Source organism: Peromyscus maniculatus, chromosome 21, assembly GCF_049852395.1.
Source record: "Peromyscus maniculatus bairdii isolate BWxNUB_F1_BW_parent chromosome 21, HU_Pman_BW_mat_3.1, whole genome shotgun sequence".
Taxonomy (NCBI): domain Eukaryota; kingdom Metazoa; phylum Chordata; class Mammalia; order Rodentia; family Cricetidae; genus Peromyscus; species Peromyscus maniculatus.
In genome coordinates, this window is record NC_134872.1 from 47778960 (window position 1) to 47796467 (window position 17508).

A 17508-nucleotide genomic window follows, 5' to 3' on the forward strand; every position below is an offset into this window, starting at 1 on the left:
CCACACTATCCTTCAAGCACCTGTGTAGTGGTATTTGCTCCGCCCGTGACCCTGGGCTACACAGCCCAAAGGAGGCAGTGCTTAGTGTGGTTTTTAAGTCACCTCTGACAAGGAGCTGGAGAAAGGACACAGGCCCCTTCTCCAGGCTCCTGGCTTCGGGGTGGATTCACTCAGATCAGAGGACGACTTCTGCTGTCTACTCTGTTTTGTAATCATGAGTGTATTTCCTCAATTTATATCTTAGTAAATTCTGTTCGGGCGGTGGTGGCGCACGCCTTTAAATCCCAGCACTGGGGAGGCAGAGGCAGGCGGATCTCTGTGAGTTCGAAGCCAGCCTGGGCTACCAAGTGAGTTCCAGGAAAAGGCGCAAAGCTACACAGAGAAACCCTGTCTCGAAAAACAAAACAAAACAAAAAAAATTCTGTTACCCATTTAATAGGCTCATGTTGATTGATCTTAATATACCCAGGGAAATATGAGTCACTGATTAAGTGTGTAAGAGCCACAGTGATACCCAGGCACAGGAGCACACACTACAGAGAGCTATGAGCTCAAGGCCAGCCTAGGCTTCATGATGAGACCCTGAGTATGATCACACACACTCACACACACACACACACACACACACACACACACACACACACACACAGAGTGACTGTTAACTCAGATTCTCCTGGAGGGGGCAATGTCTGGGGCACAGACTCAAAGGCTGGAAGGGACATGGGCTCTCCTTCTGTTTACTACCTTGTTTCCAGCCCAACCACAAGACTGCACATAGAAGCCAGGAACAGGCCACACAAAGAACAGGGCTCCTGACTCTGGCACTCTGGGTTTACTGCTCACAGCAAACCTACAGAGAAGAGCCAGCGGTATGCTCACTTTCTACACATTTTTTTAATGTCCAAGACTAATTAAGGAATTAGTCTACTAATTCATCTACTTCTACATCCAGTCAGTTTCCTAGTATGGAGCCTTCTGAAAACTCACATTCCCAGGAATGGATAAGGATGGAAAACAAACCATGTTTTAATATTGTTATTAAAATAAAGCCAACCTCATCAACCTCCAAAAGTCTGAGCAGTTCCTAGAATCCCTGCAAGGCATTGTTAAGGGTAGAAATGCTAAAAGCCATACTTGGATCAACATTTAGAAAAGATGCTCAATGGATGGGGTGGGATGAGGGAAGAGAAAGGAAACCATCCTGCATGCAATGCCACTTAGAACGAAGCCAAGATATTTGGTCAGCGAAATGACTCTTGAACTATCACTCTTCATCCTTCAGCACCTATTTCCCTCATTCATTAACATTACGGGAATTGCTGTTTGAAGAAAAGAAAAACCAATGCTTCCTCTGACAAGACAGAGCCCAGAACAAAAACCACACAGGCTGCCGTTGATCTGAGTGCTCAGGAGGCAGAGGCAGGTGGATCTCTGGTCTACAGAGCTCAAGGGCAGTCAGAGCTACAAAGAGAAACTCTGTCTCAAATAGCAGCAACAACAAAATAGACCAAGGGAGGAAAAAGAGAGCTGGTGTAGCTCTGTAGTAGGGCACTTACATAACATGCACATGAGAACAAGGCCCGAGTTCAATCCTCAGGACCCCACCCACCCCAGCCTACAACACACAATCACACATTTTCTTTCACAAACACAAGAAAAAACAGTTAGTTATTGTGATTTTTCTGAGAAATATTTGGCCTTCTAGTTGTATTTAAATTCACAGATTATTCCTAAATTTATATCTCAAACCTTAGAATTTATATTAACTAACCCACATCCCCCTGGTGAGCAGAAAGCCTATACTGGAATCCTGAAACTGCCATTTAGACTACAAATTGTCCGCCCCCCCCCCCACCCCCACCCCTTTGTGTGGCCTAGACTTGCCTAGAACTTATGTAAATCAGGCTGGCCTAACTGCCCCTGACTCCTGAGTGCTGGGATTAAAGGTGCATGCCTGTCCTAAGTGCTGAGATGACAGGATGCACACCACCATGCCTAGTACTCACTTTAAGATTAATAACAGTATTTAAACCATTTGAGTGGGTGACAGGATTAAATGAATAAAGCATTTAAAACACTGCCCAACACAAAATACTAAATGTTGACTTCTGTTTATATATTACCCTAATAAACAGTCTCACTAGTCAGAGCAGATGAGATAATCCATAATGGAAGGGCACCCCAGGGTAACAACAGAGAACTGCTACAAGAAAGAGATGTTTTAGCTGGGCGGTGGTGGTGCACGCCTTTAATCCCAGCACTGGGAGGCTGAGCCAGATGGATTTCTGTGAGTTCGAGGCCAGCCTGGTCTACAGAGTGAGTTTCAGGAAAGGCGCAAAGCTACACAGAGAAACCTGTCTCGAAAAACTAAAAAAAAAAAAAGAAAAAGAAAAAAAAAAAAAGAGATGTTTTGTATGTGCTTACTCAAGGTAGGCAATCTTCTGCATGACCTCAGTAGGTGGGGGCAAGCAATGGGGGAAGCATTAAAGACATTTTGAGGGGCTGGAGAGATGGCTCATCGATTAAAAGCAGCACTTGCTACTCTCCCAGAGGATGTGGGTTCCATTCCTAACACCGTGTGGTGGCTCACAACCTCCTGCAACTCCAGTTCCAGGGGATACAGCTCCCTCTTGTGGCCACCATGAACACCAAGCACACATGGTAACCAGGTATATATAAGCAAAACACACACACACACACACACACACACACACACACACACCCCAAAACAAAAAAACAAACCAACAACACATTTTCAAAGGTACAATAATACTGTACAATAAGAAAAAAGAAACTCAAAAGCAGGGGCATGGTGTTACACATCTGCTTCCCAAGACTGAGTCACGTGAATGTTGGAGGATCAGGAATTCAAGCTCACCCTCAGCTCCATAGTGAATTCAAGGCCAGCCTGTCTCAAAAAAAAAAAAAAAGAAAGAAATTCTTCTTCATTCAACTAGGCTGCCAGACTCAGAACCAAAAATCTGGCATAGCTATCTAGAAAGAAGAAAAACTACGTGCATCCTGCACAGACAGAACTTTTTTTGGGGGGGTGGGGTGGGCAGGATCTTACTATGGAGCTGAGGTTTGGCCTCAAATTCATGATCCTTCTGCTTCAGCCTCCTGAGCTGACACAAGCTGAGGTAGAACAATTATATATAGCCCGAGATTGGTTGTTTATTCATATACACTGTAAGATACCCAGTAAGAGCTGGAGGTGTATAACTCTGTTCTCACAGTTTCACAACACACTCCAAGAGAATGAAATGAGGCTAAAATGGAAACTTTTCCTAAAGACTCTCTTGCCCTCAGCATTAGCCTTCCCTAGGACAGATGAACCCCCAGAGTGTAACATCACAGAGCGATGCATGTATGCATAACATGCTAACGGGGACAGTACCTGACACCCATAGGTGATAGTTACCAAGCACTCCCTGTGTTCCAGGCATCACTGCACATTTGTCATAGGGACTAATTAATCCTCAGCATCAACATATTAAGTATTTTATTATCTCTACTTTTAAGTTGGGGAATTGAAGCTCAGAGATCAACTTGCCCAAGCAAGCTAATAACAACTGCCCCAAAGGTGTCTGCTGTCAAAGCTCATGTTTTCCATCATTAGACCAATGGTCTCAACCTGTGGTCATGAACCCTTTGGGGTTATCGAATGACCTTTCACAGGAGTTGCATGCCAGATATTTACATTATGATTCATAACACTAGCAAAATTACAGTTATGAAGTAGAAACGAAAATAGTTTTATGGTTGGGATCACCACAACATGAGGAACTGTATTAAAGGGTCATAGCACTCGGAAGGTTGGGAATCACTGCACCAGACAGCGAAGAAGGCTGCCCAAATAAATGCTGCATAAACTTCTAGACTCTGGTAGGGACCTAACATTCATGGACAGTTTGGGTTCTCTAGAATATTTGAATTCTAAACAATAAACATCTATGAGCTTTTGAAGTTTTATTTGATTGCCGCTTGACACACATCTGCAGTTGCTCAAGTGAACAAGACCCCCACGGTGAGCCTGATGTCACAGCAGCTGGCAGTACGGGGAGGGAGGGCGGGGAGAAAAAGAGTGGGTAATTACTCTTGACAGGCATGGCCAGTGCAGTCTCTAGTCAACCGCCAATCGACTTCAAGCTTTGTTTCAGTATTCTTGCTAGTCTCAAGCCTCATTTTATCTTTAAATACAACTGTACCTCCTCTTAATTTATGGTATAAAAAATGTGCAAGGTTAAGATGGACGCTGGGATGAGAAGTTCAGAACATCACCAAGAAACAGATCATAATTAACACTCCCTCAACAAGACTGTAGACAGACTGGTCATACCATCAGGAATGATTCTCATTAATAATTTTACTACAGCTTTGTTCCTTACCCATTAAACAGCTTTTTCCCATCTTCTTCCATATTATCACATAATTATTGGCTGGGTTTTCTTCTTCTCTATTACCTATGAGGGGAAATAACCTGTGAGCCTGAGCTGGCAAGAAAAAAAGCAATTTCACAATTTTATTTATAAATTCAGAAAAGGATTAATATACCACAACACAATGAAATTCCTACAACTTTTTGACACTGATATTTTAAAAAATAGGAAAAAAATATGACCCATGCTTCAGCTAAGAGCAAGCAAAGATTCAGTCATTTACAGGGAGAATGAGCCACAAACACAAGCATTAAAGGTTTTCTTCTGGCCCAGCAGTGGTGGTGCATGCTCTAAATTCCGGCACTTGGGAGGCAGAGGCAGGTGAATCTCTGAGTTCGAGGCCAGCCTGGTCTACAGAGTGAGTTCTAGAACAGCCAGGGCTACACAGAGAAACTTTGTCTCAAAAAAACTAACTAACTAACTAACTAACTAACTAACTAACTAACTAACTAACTAAATAAATAAATAAATAAATAAATAAATAAATAAATAAATAAATAAATATAAAAAAATTAAATAAAGGTTTTCTTCTGAAAAAAAATGGATTTCTGTAAAGAATACACATTGTCTTTACATAACTTAAAACTGTCAGAACTGAAAACTCATGCTAACAAAAATATTCAAGTATCAAAAGCTAAACTTATTTATGCATAAGTGAAATGCATAGTGGTTCGGAAAGGGTGTGAGACGACTCCTTTGTGTTAACTGGGTTTATGTCCTATACGTAAGCAGCAAGTATCTTTAAAGGCAACATACTCTATACACAAGGATATTATATTAAACAAAGATAACTAGAGTTTATGAGTTCAATAAATTACACATGTAACCACTGTTTAGACTTCTGACACTTTATTGAGGATTTAATAAAACTTGGTGTATTAGCTGCTATGTAACAGGATGGCAAATTCTCCATTTTATCAGCCTAACAGGGAACACAAGAATTCCTCTTAAAAGAAACTTGCTTTGCAAAAATATGCACCCTCGATATGGGGCCCCAACCTCTCAGGTCCAGTCCCCTTAGAGTGGGTGGTTCCCTGAAGAATGGCTGTCAAGATCCCAGAATGGCTGTCAAGAAAGGGAAATGGCTCTGCATTCTCCGAGGGGAAGAATTTGTTGTTTTATCTCTAAAGGGACTGAAAGAATGATGAGAGGGACAGAGAAGAAAGGAAGAGCTAGCACAATAGGGCCAAGCTGGGACTGGGTGGGGGAGAGGCGCCCAGGCCAAGGACAGCTGAAAGTTGTCTGCATTAATGCAAAGCTAGGCTCTCCACCTCTATTCTGCTCCCTTTCTTTAGTTAGGTATACAAATCCACAATGCCCTGTGTGAATAGAGCCTTTCTGAAAATCAGAGGCTCCAAGTTTCACATTTGGGTGCACTTGGTGCAAATCAGTAGCACGGGGCAAGAAAGTCTGGCCCCACATGGCAGAAGGAGTTGCAAGACCAAGGAACTCACAAATACTTTTAGGAGAGCTCTTATCTACTATATATTGCAGACTGCAGGTCTGAGGAACTTACTCAGACAAGCTACACCAAAACTGTATGGTTGGAGCCTCAAATTCAAACAGTCCTCCTGTCTCCTATCCAAACCTGATTTCTAAAGTAACAACACCCCCAAAAACTAATTACAGTTAAAACCAAGTAATTTTAATTCAATTCTAGATGGCCCCTAAGCTATATTAACCACCTCTATACTCAATAGCATGTAGGATATGTAACCACATGGAATTTATGTTTAGCATCCTATATTTGATCTTGATCAAAAGGCCATGCTGGGTGTGGTGGCACATGCCTTTAATGCCAGTGCTTTAAAGACTGAAGCAGGTGGGTCTCTGAGTTCGAGGCCAGCTTGCTCTGTGGTGCTAAGTATAGAAGTGAATATTGAATCCAGGGTTGTGCTCAGCAGGCAAGCGTCTACCAATAAACACTGTATCCCTAGCCTACAGTGTTCACTGCCATAAGAGAAGCTGAGGCTAGAGCTCGGTGATAACCTGCTTGCCTAGCATGCTCAAGGCCTCAGTTCAAATTCCAGCAGCACAAATCTCAAATGAGAGCTGGCTCTGTATTTCATTATATCTAATAAGACACTAGAAGGCCCTGTTTATTTATAAGGGGCACAAGAGCATGGAAGTTTTCAAAAAGCCATAGATTTAGAATCAGGGGGCTTGAGCCTATGGCCCAGGCTTATGAGCTGTGAGACCCTGGACAATTCACCTATAACTTGAGACCCCTACACTTCCTCCCTATAGTGAATATAAAATCAGCTGTACTCCCAAAGATGTCACAAAATCAGTAAGAAAAATGTGTATAAATATATTATAAATGGACAAGAACTGTACATGTGTGATATTATCCTGGTTAGAGGAGAACCTAGTACTCAAACATTCCAGGAGCACTGAGCAAGCTGTGAGGAAAGAGCCAGATCATCTACACAGAAATCAAAGAATTCTGAACTGTGCTGGGCATTTGGTTCTTCATTTTAGTTAAATGATATCTAGTTTTAACCAACAAGCTTCACAGGAGCTAAAGGACATAATTAGATGAGAATTCTACTGGACTGAGAATTTCTTCTTACAAAAAGAAAAAAGAGAGAGAGAGCTAAGAGCAATTGCTTAGTTGGTGTTCCTCCCAATCTTGCTAGTTAAATGTAAGCAAAAGCAATCCCAAACTGCATCTATAATGACCAGCAGCAGAAGCAGGCACAGCAATCACCTTAGCATGCATTGGAGTACTCATTTCATCACTTGGGAATTCTAATCCTACTTTTATACCTCTACAGAAAATAAATAGTGCTAACTGGGGAAAAGTCTAACCTTCAACATAGATTTAATCCAGCACTGGCAGCAGAGCCAGGCAGATCTCTGTGAGTTCAAGGCTAGCCTGGTCTACAGAGTGAGATCCAGGACAGGCTCCAAAACTACACAGAGAAACCGTCTTGGAAAACCAAAACCAAAAAAAAAAAAAAAAGAAAAAAAGAAAAAAAAGAAAGAGAGAGAGGAGAGAGAGAGAGAGAGAGAGGAGAGAGAGAGAGAGAGAGAGAGAGAGAGAGAGAGAGAGAGAGAGAGAGAGAGAGAGAGAGATGAATATACTAGAAAATGGGCTGGAAAGATGGTTCAACAGTTAAGAGCACTTGTTACTCTTCCAAAGGACCTGGCCTCAAATCTTAGCACCTACACCTTCCTCTGGCTTCCAAGGATACCCCCCTCCACACACACAGATAAATAAATAAAGTTCTAAAAAAGAAGAAAGACAGAGACAGACAAGGAGAGAGTCTGACAGAGTAGACAATGGGCTGGAGAGATGACTTCAGTGATTAACTGCCGTGGAACAACCTTTGTACATTGTAAATATGTATTACTCTTACTGGTTAAAAAAAAGAGCTGACTTGTCAACAGCTGGACAGATAGAGGTTAGGAGAGACTTGCAGACAAAAAGAGAGCACGAAGACGGGAGGAGTCTCAGAAGAGACACAGAGAAGCAAGATGAACTTGCCAAGCTGAAAAAAGGTACGGCCATGAGGCAGAGCACAGATAAGAAATGAGTTAATTAAAAATGTAAGAGCTAGTTAATAGGGGCTAGAGAGATGGCTCAGAGGTTAAGCTCACTAGTTGCTCTTGGTCCTGAGTTCAATTCTCAGCAACCACATGGTGGCTCACAACCATCTACAATGAGATCTAGTGCCCTCTTCTGGGCAGAACACTGCATACATAATAAATTGATAAATCTTTAAAAAAAAAAAAAGGGGGGGGGGTGCATAGAAATATGTGCAAGCAAAAAACCACCCATATAAACACACACACAAAAATAAAATAAAATAAAAAAGAGCTAGTTAATAACAAGACTGAGCTATCGGTCAAGCATTGATAATTAATAATACGTCTATGTGTGGTTATTTGGAAACTGGCTGGTGGGACAGAAAAGTCCACCTACAGTTAAGAGCAAAGGCTGTTCTTGCAAAGGACCCAGATTTGGTTCCCAAGTACCCATGTCAGGTTGTTCATAAGTACCTGTAGTCTGTGGGCATTGCATTCACACTCATAATATCCCTAGACGCACACACATACATAACCACATAAATTAAAAATTTAAACAAGAAACACTAGCCATTAGTTTTACAAGCACAGAGCTGCAACTTTAACAAGGAGGGAACACGTGGGGATGTTCACTGTACTCTACCAGACATCACTACTGCTGGAGTGTTTCAAACACATTTGCTCGGTCAGGTGTCAAAATGAGATAGGTGTCAGTGATATCTGATAGAAAAAAGCAGGGTCAGACTGCTCGGTAAATGACTAGCCCATGCATGGCTAAGAAAACAGGCACCAAGGGCCAGTGCTTTACTGGTGTGTTCCAGTGACCAAGGAACACAGTTTACAGTGCTGTGCCTATGGTCTGAAATTACGGAACTAAACCTACCCTTTTCCACACCTCACTTCTAGAACCGACCAAGCAGGAACAGTAGAAGAGAAGGCCTTTTAATGCTTGATTTAAGTTCTTTAAAACAAAACATTTGGCCTAGTGTGGTGCCTCAGTACTGGCACCCCAGCACTCAGGAGGCTGGGCCAGGGAAAATGCCTTGACTTCATGGCCAGTTTTGGCTACATAGTTCTAAGGCCAGCCTGAACTACAGAATAAATCCCTAACTCCAAAAACCAAAAGAAAAAAAATCTTTAAATATAAAGCATAGATTTTCACAATTTTAAAATTCACCAAAATAAGCTAGGCAGTGGTAGCACACTCCTTTAATCCCAGCACTCTGGAGTAAGAGGCAGAGGCACGTGGATCTCTGAGTTTGAGGCCAGCCTAGTCCACAGAGCAAGTTCCAGGACAGCCAGGGCTATACAGAGAAACCCTGTCTTGAAAACAAACAAACAAAATTCACCAAAATAAAACTAGACTCCAACAAGGAAGAAAAATATAGCTTTTAAATTTTACAAAACAGTAAGTAAACCAAAAGAACATGTGGTGAGGTAAACCACGGGTACATCATTTGGAGAAGACTTGGAATGTCTAGCTTGGTGGTAGATCCCTGGCCTAGCATGCCTGAGGCCCTCGGTTTAATCCTAGCACCATGGAGTGCTATTGCCAAGATGAAAGGAACACTTAGAGGACAGACTGTTGTAGCCCTAGACAGAAGATTAACACTGGTTAGCCTGTGTTCTTCTACTCTGTATCTCAGATTCCACATCTGTATATGGAACATTTGAGTTCTATTATGTTAACTTGCAAAATCCTTCAGATTTTATTATTCTCTGATCAAGCTCTATCCTGCGCATTAATCAAGGAGGAGAGCTAAAATGAACTTGCGATGTACAATTCTTCCGCTGCAGCAAAAGTTGGCAGCTGCCACAGCCATCCATTGTTTAAGTCTTATCAACTGGACTCGCTTGGGTTTCCAGGGACATACATGAACCAAACATCTGCTTGTAGCTCTGCTCCAGCGGTCATTCCACTAACACTGTAAACACGGATCCATAAGAGGAAGCAGGGTGAGCAATGGGCTCCCTGACCCCAAAGACTCAGCACAAGAACACTTCAAATCTAAGAAAAATTACTCTTAGATGAGCCTTTAATCACTCACTGTTTTTATCTTTTGAGGGGTTTATGCATGCGTGTGTACAATATGAGTATGTGTGCATCCCTGTTTGTGAATACAGACACATGCCTGTAACAATATGTGGCAGTCAAAAGACAACCTCAAGTGCAGGTTACTGCTGGATGCGGTGGCGTACACCTTTCACCCCAGCACCATGGAGACAGAGGCAGGCAGACAGCTTTGAGTTCAAGGCTAGCCTGGTCTACATAGGGAGTTTCTGACAACCAGGACTGCAAATGAGATGTCTTAAAATTGTAGAGACTGAAAAGCAAATTGAATGGAGTTAAGACACACCAGAATGTTGTGGAATATTACTTTAACTATGTAAAGATGTGTTATATTTGTTTATGCTGCATTTGTTTAATAATGTAAGGATGTGTTGCTATTTCACCTTGCCTGCCTAAGGCACCTGATTGGTCTAATAAAAAGCTGAATGGCCAATAGCTAGGCAGTAGGAGGATAGGCAGGGCTGGCAGGCAGAGAGAATAAGTAGAAGGAGGGATCTAGGGGTGTGTGTGTGTGTGTGTGTGTGTGTGTGTGTGAGAGAGAGAGAGAGAGAGAGAGAGAGAGAGAGAGAGACAGAGACAGAGACAGAGAGACAGAGACAGAGAGACAGAGAGAGACAGAGAGAGACAGAGACAGAGAGACAGAGAGAGAGAGAGACACAGAGAGAGAGAGAGAGAGAGAGAGAGAGAGAGAGAGGAAGAAGAAGAAGAAGAAGAAGAAGAAGAAGAAGAAGAAGAAGAAGAAGAAGAAGAAGAAGAAGAAGAAGAAGAAGAAGAAAATGAGAGAAGAAAAGGGAGACACCAAGGGCCAGCCAGCCAAATACGAGTAGGACACAGAATGTAAGGTTAAAGTCCCGTGGCAAAACATAGATGAAGAGAAACGGGTTAAGTTATAAGAGTCAGTGGGATAAGCATAAGTTAAGGCCAAGCATTCATAACTAATTTTAAGTCTCCATGTCATGATTTGGGAGCTGGTTGGTAGCCCAAAGAAAGCCTGCTACATCAGAAGACTTGGAATGCCTGTGAAAAGGAGGATGTTTGGGTGGGAGCTCCACCTCAAACCCTGGCACCCTGGCATCCCTATACCCAAAGAGTCTGGAATGTTTGGAAGGAGTCTGGTGGAAGATCCACCTCAACTCCCTTCTCCATCTCTTTCCCTAAGCCTGCCAAACACAGCTCCTCCAAACCCGCCCCTTCAAAGCCCTCCAAACACAGCTCCTCACACAGAGAGGCTCAAGACCACTCTCACAGGGTATGTAAGTAGCATCCCCAAAAACAGACATGTGGTTCTTCCGGTCTCACTTCCCAGTCTCCTCTCTGGGGTGCTGGGAATCGCCTGGGAGCGCTTTACCCATTAAACCTGGGCTTTCCAATTCGGTCTGATTCAGTTTGCTGTGTCCGCAGAGAGGCCTTCAGGGAGACCTAAGACTTACCAGAGGATAACAGGCAGAACTGCAGAACGGTGAAAACTTCTCCCCTCAGATTTCCACTCTCACTCCTAGTGGCCACTGACCAAGGCCGAGAGGTTTATTCTCCAGAACGAGGACTAGAAACTCTTGGTTTAGATACACAGTACAGCAGTGACAAAGGCGGGGTGGGGGTGGGGGGAGTAGGCAGACAATGGTGATACATGCCTGTCAAGCTGGTCCTCACAAACAGGAGGCTGGTAGTTCTGAGGCCAGCCTGGGCTACTTGGGGAAGGAGGAAGAAAGCTAACATCCGGAAAGGTGAGGCATCCAGCTCTTTCTCCACTCTGCTTCCTAAATGTTGTACTCAGGTCTGCAAGCTCTGCTATGAGAAAAACACCTACAAATGCCAACTACGATCAGAGACCCTTCAAAGAAATTAACTCCCTGGTTAATCAATTTTACAGGGAAGAACTCTGGATAAATGCAAGAAGTCTGGCAAAACCAGATTTTAGATTTTTAGCGGCTCATTCCTGAATGAATAAGACACTCACAGTTATATATTTAAGGCAATTATCTAGATAAAAGACCAAGACAAATAAGGTGATTTTAAAAAAAAACGCTAAAGTAGGCTGGGAGTGGTGGCGCACACCTTTAATCCCAGTGCTTGGAAGGCAGAGGTGAGTGGATCTCTGTGTGTTTGAATCCAGTCTAGTCTACACACTGACAGCCAGACAGGACAGCCAGAGCTACATAATAGAGACCCTGTCTCAAAAAAACCAAAAACACCAAAACATTTGGAGATGGTTCAGTGGTTAAGAATATTTTCTGCTTTTGCAGAGGACTCAAGTTTGGTTCCCAGCATTCATGGAGCTCCCAATTTTAACTACAACTCCAGGGCATTGTAGATGCCTCTGGGCATCTGTGCACATATCCCACATACGATAAATGCATATATACAAATCTAAAAATAAAAATAAATCTCAAAGGTTTTTTTGTTTTGTTTTGTTTTGTTTTTGCGGGGGTGGGGGGGATGGAGGAGTGGAGGGTGTTGCTTTTTGAGACCTAGTTTCAATGCAGCCCGGCCTGGCTTTAAACTGGCTGTGTTAGCACGGATTGGGTGGGGATGGAACTCGGGGCTTTGTGCATGTCAGATGAGCACTCTAACAACTCATCTTGTCCCAAATCCCTAACCTGTACTTGTTGATCAGTGCTGGCTCTGTGAACAGGCAGAACTACCGCTCGGCCATGGAAAGAAACTGTGGCTGTTCTCCACGCTCTGATTTCCTGTTTCCTCGTTTGTTTGAGTTGGGGTTATCATACAGCCTAGGCTGGCTTTGAACTGGCTATGTAGCAGAGGGTGGCCATCAATTTCTGATCCTTTGCTTCTACTTCTCAAGTTGCTGGGATTGTAGGCGTATGCCACCATGCTTAATGATTTTTGATATCTTTTGATAGTCTATTTATTTGAGTTTTGAGTACTGGGGGTTTTGGGGTTTTAATCAAACTAAGCCAAATTCACTCCAGTAAAGCCACTTGTCCCCGTTCAGCAGGAATGAAGACAATGAGAAAAGATAAATGGCAAGGTGGGGAGCAACTGTAGCACACCCCACGGCCTTTAAGCAGAACATTTAAGGAAAAATTCCCCTGGCATCAGGAAGACAAGAGTATCATACTTTATACTTTTGCCAAAGTGTGATCTCCCCCTTTATGTTTGTGTGTCTGAGACAGACTCTATGTTATCCAAACAGGCCTTGAAATCTGTGTTCAAGAGACCCTCCTGGGCGAGCAAGATGACTCAGTGGTCAAAGATTTTGGTCCCTAGCACACACAGGAAAGAAAAGAAGGGAAGGGAGGATAGAAATAAAGGAAAGGAAGGAGGCAAGGAAGGAAGGGGTCTATACACATTAAATATAACAGGAGAAGTAAATCCATAAAGCTAAAAGAAAGAAATCTAGGAGACAACCTGGGAATGTTAAGTCCAAGAAGCACTAATCAGGAAAACATATTAAGGCTAAAGTCTTAATGGGTCTGACTACATGAAATTCAAGCATTTGAACAACACAAATAGATGAAACTCAGATATTCTTATGGTTCAAAACCAACCAGGGATTGTGTGACTGTGTCTAGATATTAAGTTTATGATTACTATGATCATATGTAATTTCTAGTTTCTATAGAAAACCAAGAACATACAGAGGCAGCGCACAAAGGGAAGCAATCAGCTGAAACATAAAGAAATGCTCCAGCTCATCAGTGCCTTACACAAGTCACATTCGGACATTACTACCAGATGGTAAACAGGAGACCAAGTACTGGACAGTATAGAAATGCCGCGCTTGTGGGGGACAAAGTGATACATCCACTCAGTTCCTAACAGTACTTATGCCATCATGGCAAACCTGAGTCTGTCTCCCAGAAATCCTAAAACCTGCCCGTATTAGACACTGCAAGACTGCTATTGGTAGTCTTGTTTACAGTAGCCTAGGTACCCATTGCTATGGGGATCTACATACACCATGGAATACTATGCAACAGTTAAGACCAATTAGCTAAGACTCTATCCAGCATAAATAGATCTTCAAATAGTAAACAAAGTGAAAACCAGAGTAAGACAGCATTTCCAAGAGATTCTAAAGCCAAATTCTAAAAGAGCAGGGTGGAATATTTTGTGACTAAAGATAAACACCACCCTATTACTCAATGTTTTACAACGATGTATGTAGAATTAAGAGCTTATATAAGCTATGTTAGGGAGGATTCTGTAGGGAAGGAATACGGGAAAGGTGAACAGAGGCCTTTGTCCACTGCAAGAGTGCCCAAACCATGAAAGAGTAAAGGTCTCCAAGCCTGATGAGCTGGTTTTGATCCCTAGGACATATCAGAAAAAGAGAGCCAACTCCCACCCACAGTTATCCTTCAGCCTACACACCTCCCATAATAAAAAGAAAAAATCTTTCTTAAAGGCAAGGTGTGGTGGCACAAGCCTTAAATTCCAGCACCGGGGAGGCAGAGCCAGCTGGATCTCTGTGAATTTGAGGCCAACCTGGTCTACAGAGTGAGTTCCAGACCAATCAGGGTTACATAGTGAAACTCTGTCTCAAAAGAAAACCAAACCCAAACAAAAACCTCCCAAAATTTGAAGAACAATTTTGTACTCATGCATATATCAATGAAACCTTCTAAAATCTCTTACATGGCAAGAGTCACATTTAAATAGACATACAGGGGACAAGTCAATTATATATATTACTACTACAAAGTGAGAAGCTCAACATGTGTCTATGTGTTGTATGTACTTGTTACTGTGGGTTTGTATGTGTGTGTGTGCTCCTGGGTGTATGTGGATGTGCATGTGGAGGCCAGAGGTCAACACCAGGTGTCCTTCCTTGATCACCATTGTTTAGTTTTGGAGGTGGAGTCTCACTGAAACTCAAGATTTGGTTAATCATGGCTGGCTGATGAGCGTCTCTGCTCCCCGGCCCTATGGCACTGAGACTGTAGGAGCAGCACTTTGTTGACTAAGCAATCTCCCAGGATCCTAACGTTTTTAAAAAAAAGATTTGTTTTATTTATATGTATGAGTGTTTTGTTTGCATGTATGTATATGCACTACATGTGTGCCCACAGACTTCAGAAAAAGGCGTCAGATAACCGAGAACTGAACCTGTATCCTCTGGAAGAACAGCCGTGCTCTTAACCACTGAGCCATCTCTCCAGCCTCAGAACTCATCATCCTTAAAACGAACTGAAGCTGCACTCAAACCCGAGCCTGATGCACACTAGGCAAGTGCTCTACTCCACTAAGTTATATCCTTCATTTTTTTCATAAAATAGAAATATATTTTGAGAGCCAAATACGGTGGCTCACACTTCTAATGCCAGCACTTGGGAGGCTGAGGCAGAAGGATCAAGAAATCAAGACTAGTGCGAGGTACATAGCAAATTCAAGGTCAGCCTGGACTACATGAGACCCTATCTCCAAAAAACACAAAACAAAACAGAAATACTAAAAGGCAGCTTGAAGTTCTTTAAACAACAAGTTGGGATGGGACACAAAAGCAAAATCTAAAGCTCGAGTGACAGCCATGCCTCAGTCCACAAGTAAGACACGTTCCCTCACACTTCCACTGGAAAAACAACTACTTCCTGGAGAATTTTCAAAAGCAGACAGACAACAACACAAAACCGTCTACCTGCTCAGGAACGGTCCCAGCAGAGTCCCACGTTCTGAGAGACCGCGCAGGCAGACTGGGGACCCGACATGGGTCCTCACAATGTGCTCATGACCACATGCTAACACAAACTGACTCACACTGGCAGGTGGCTGTCAGTTCTGCATTCACTGCCATGCCGTGAAGACCTCCGTTCCCACATACAAGGTAAGGCATGGTGGCAGGGAGGTAGAGACAGGAGGATCCCTTGGGTTCTTTGGCTGGCCAGCCCCAGGTCCCAGTGAGAGATTCTCAAAAAACAACATAGATAGCTCCTGTAGGATGCCATGAGTTTGACCTCTGACCTTCACACACACTCGAACACACACATGTACGTAAGTCACAGTTCTACTCCACATCTCCTTAGGACAGAACATGGGGGCTAAAAAGCAAACAAACCTGTTACCTTCCCCTTTTTCTCTGATCTTTGTAGACAAGGGCTAGCTATGTAGCCCAGGCTAGCTTAAACATGTGGTTGTCAACTTGCCTTGGCCCCCTCAGTGCTGGAACTACAGCATGAGCCACCATGTCAGGCATTATACCTCTCTCTCTCTCTTTTGGCTTTTCAAAACAGGGCTTCTCTGTGTAGCTTTGGTGCCTGTCCTGGAACTCACTCTGTAGACCAGGCTGGCCTTGAACTCACAGAGATCTGCCTGGCTCTGCCTCCCATGTGCTGAGATTAAAGGCGTGCACCACCACCGCCCAGCCTGTACCTCTCTTTTTATCTCAAATATATGAACATAGGACAAATTCCTAGAACGGAATATACACATTTTAAATTCTAACAAACACTGCCAAATTCACCTCCACAAAAGCTCCCATTCCTGATTACAGTGTAAGAGGTTCTCCGCTTTCCCGCAGCCTACTGGTAAGCACTGACTTAACAGTCTTGCAGGTATAGTAAACTATGTTTCATTTTATATCTAAATGTTTTGAACTACTGAATTTAAAGCTCAGGTGCATTTTACAATTAATAATAGCTGTAGACTAAGATGAACTGCTTACAGAAAAGTCAAGAGTCACATTAACAGTGTAACCAGGGAAGCTGGTGCCACTCACAAACTAAGAATTTCAGCATGGGGCACACCACGGCATCAACAGATGTGTCATCAAGGCAGACTTATTTGCCTTTCACTTGACATGCAGCGGCAAGGTCATTAGGCTCTGCCGTACATTCGGGACACTGAAGAGTGCATTTGGTTCTACAGTCACGTTCTCACTTTCCTGTCTACGCATTTACTTAGTTTTGCCACTCTGACAACAGAACGTGGGCCTTGCCCATGTTAGGGAACTGCTGAACTACATCCCCAGGCTTTAGAGCTCTTCTTCGCTAATAATACCTCTCTGATCAATACATTTTATGAAGTGCTGCTAATGAATCTGATCTTTTCTAGATGTTATAAAGTACAAAGGTGCAATTGATGTCTAACCCTGAGCATCCAATAAAATTAAGATATAGATAGCTGTAATGAATATAGAAAAAGGAACAGAAAAATAAATGTTGGGGCCAGCCAACATGGCTCAGTGGGTAAAGGCGTTTGCCACCAAGCCTTATGCCTGTGTCTGATCCCTGGAACCCACATTAGTGGAAGGAGAGAACCAACTCCCACATTGTCCACTGATCTCCATGAATAATCTGTGGCATATGCAGACAATACACATACACTAAACAAATAATTTTTTAAAAAAAAATTAAAGTTTAGCTATCCATGAGGATATCCTAGACATTCTGAGATTTGTTTCTTAATGTGGTGGTTTGAATAGGAATGGTCCCTGTAGGCTCATATATTTGAATACTTGGTCATTAGGGAGTGGTACTACTTGAGAGGGATTAAGAGATGTGACATGCT

General features: G+C 42.9%; 1 protein-coding gene across 24 annotated transcripts in view; it reads right to left on the bottom strand.

The window, feature by feature from the left end:
- The window catches only part of Usp49 (ubiquitin specific peptidase 49), a 69957-nt gene that overhangs the window by 41720 nt on the left and 10729 nt on the right, over nucleotides 1-17508 (bottom strand). For 20 of the 24 annotated variants that reach the window (XM_076557666.1, XM_076557662.1, XM_076557672.1 and 17 more), the window contains one exon: nucleotides 4389-4463. The exons of the other annotated variants lie outside the window; for them this stretch is intronic. The gene's annotated coding sequence lies outside the window, so the exon portion shown is untranslated. The remainder of the gene's footprint in view (nucleotides 1-4388; nucleotides 4464-17508) is intronic. 24 annotated transcript variants of the gene reach the window in all.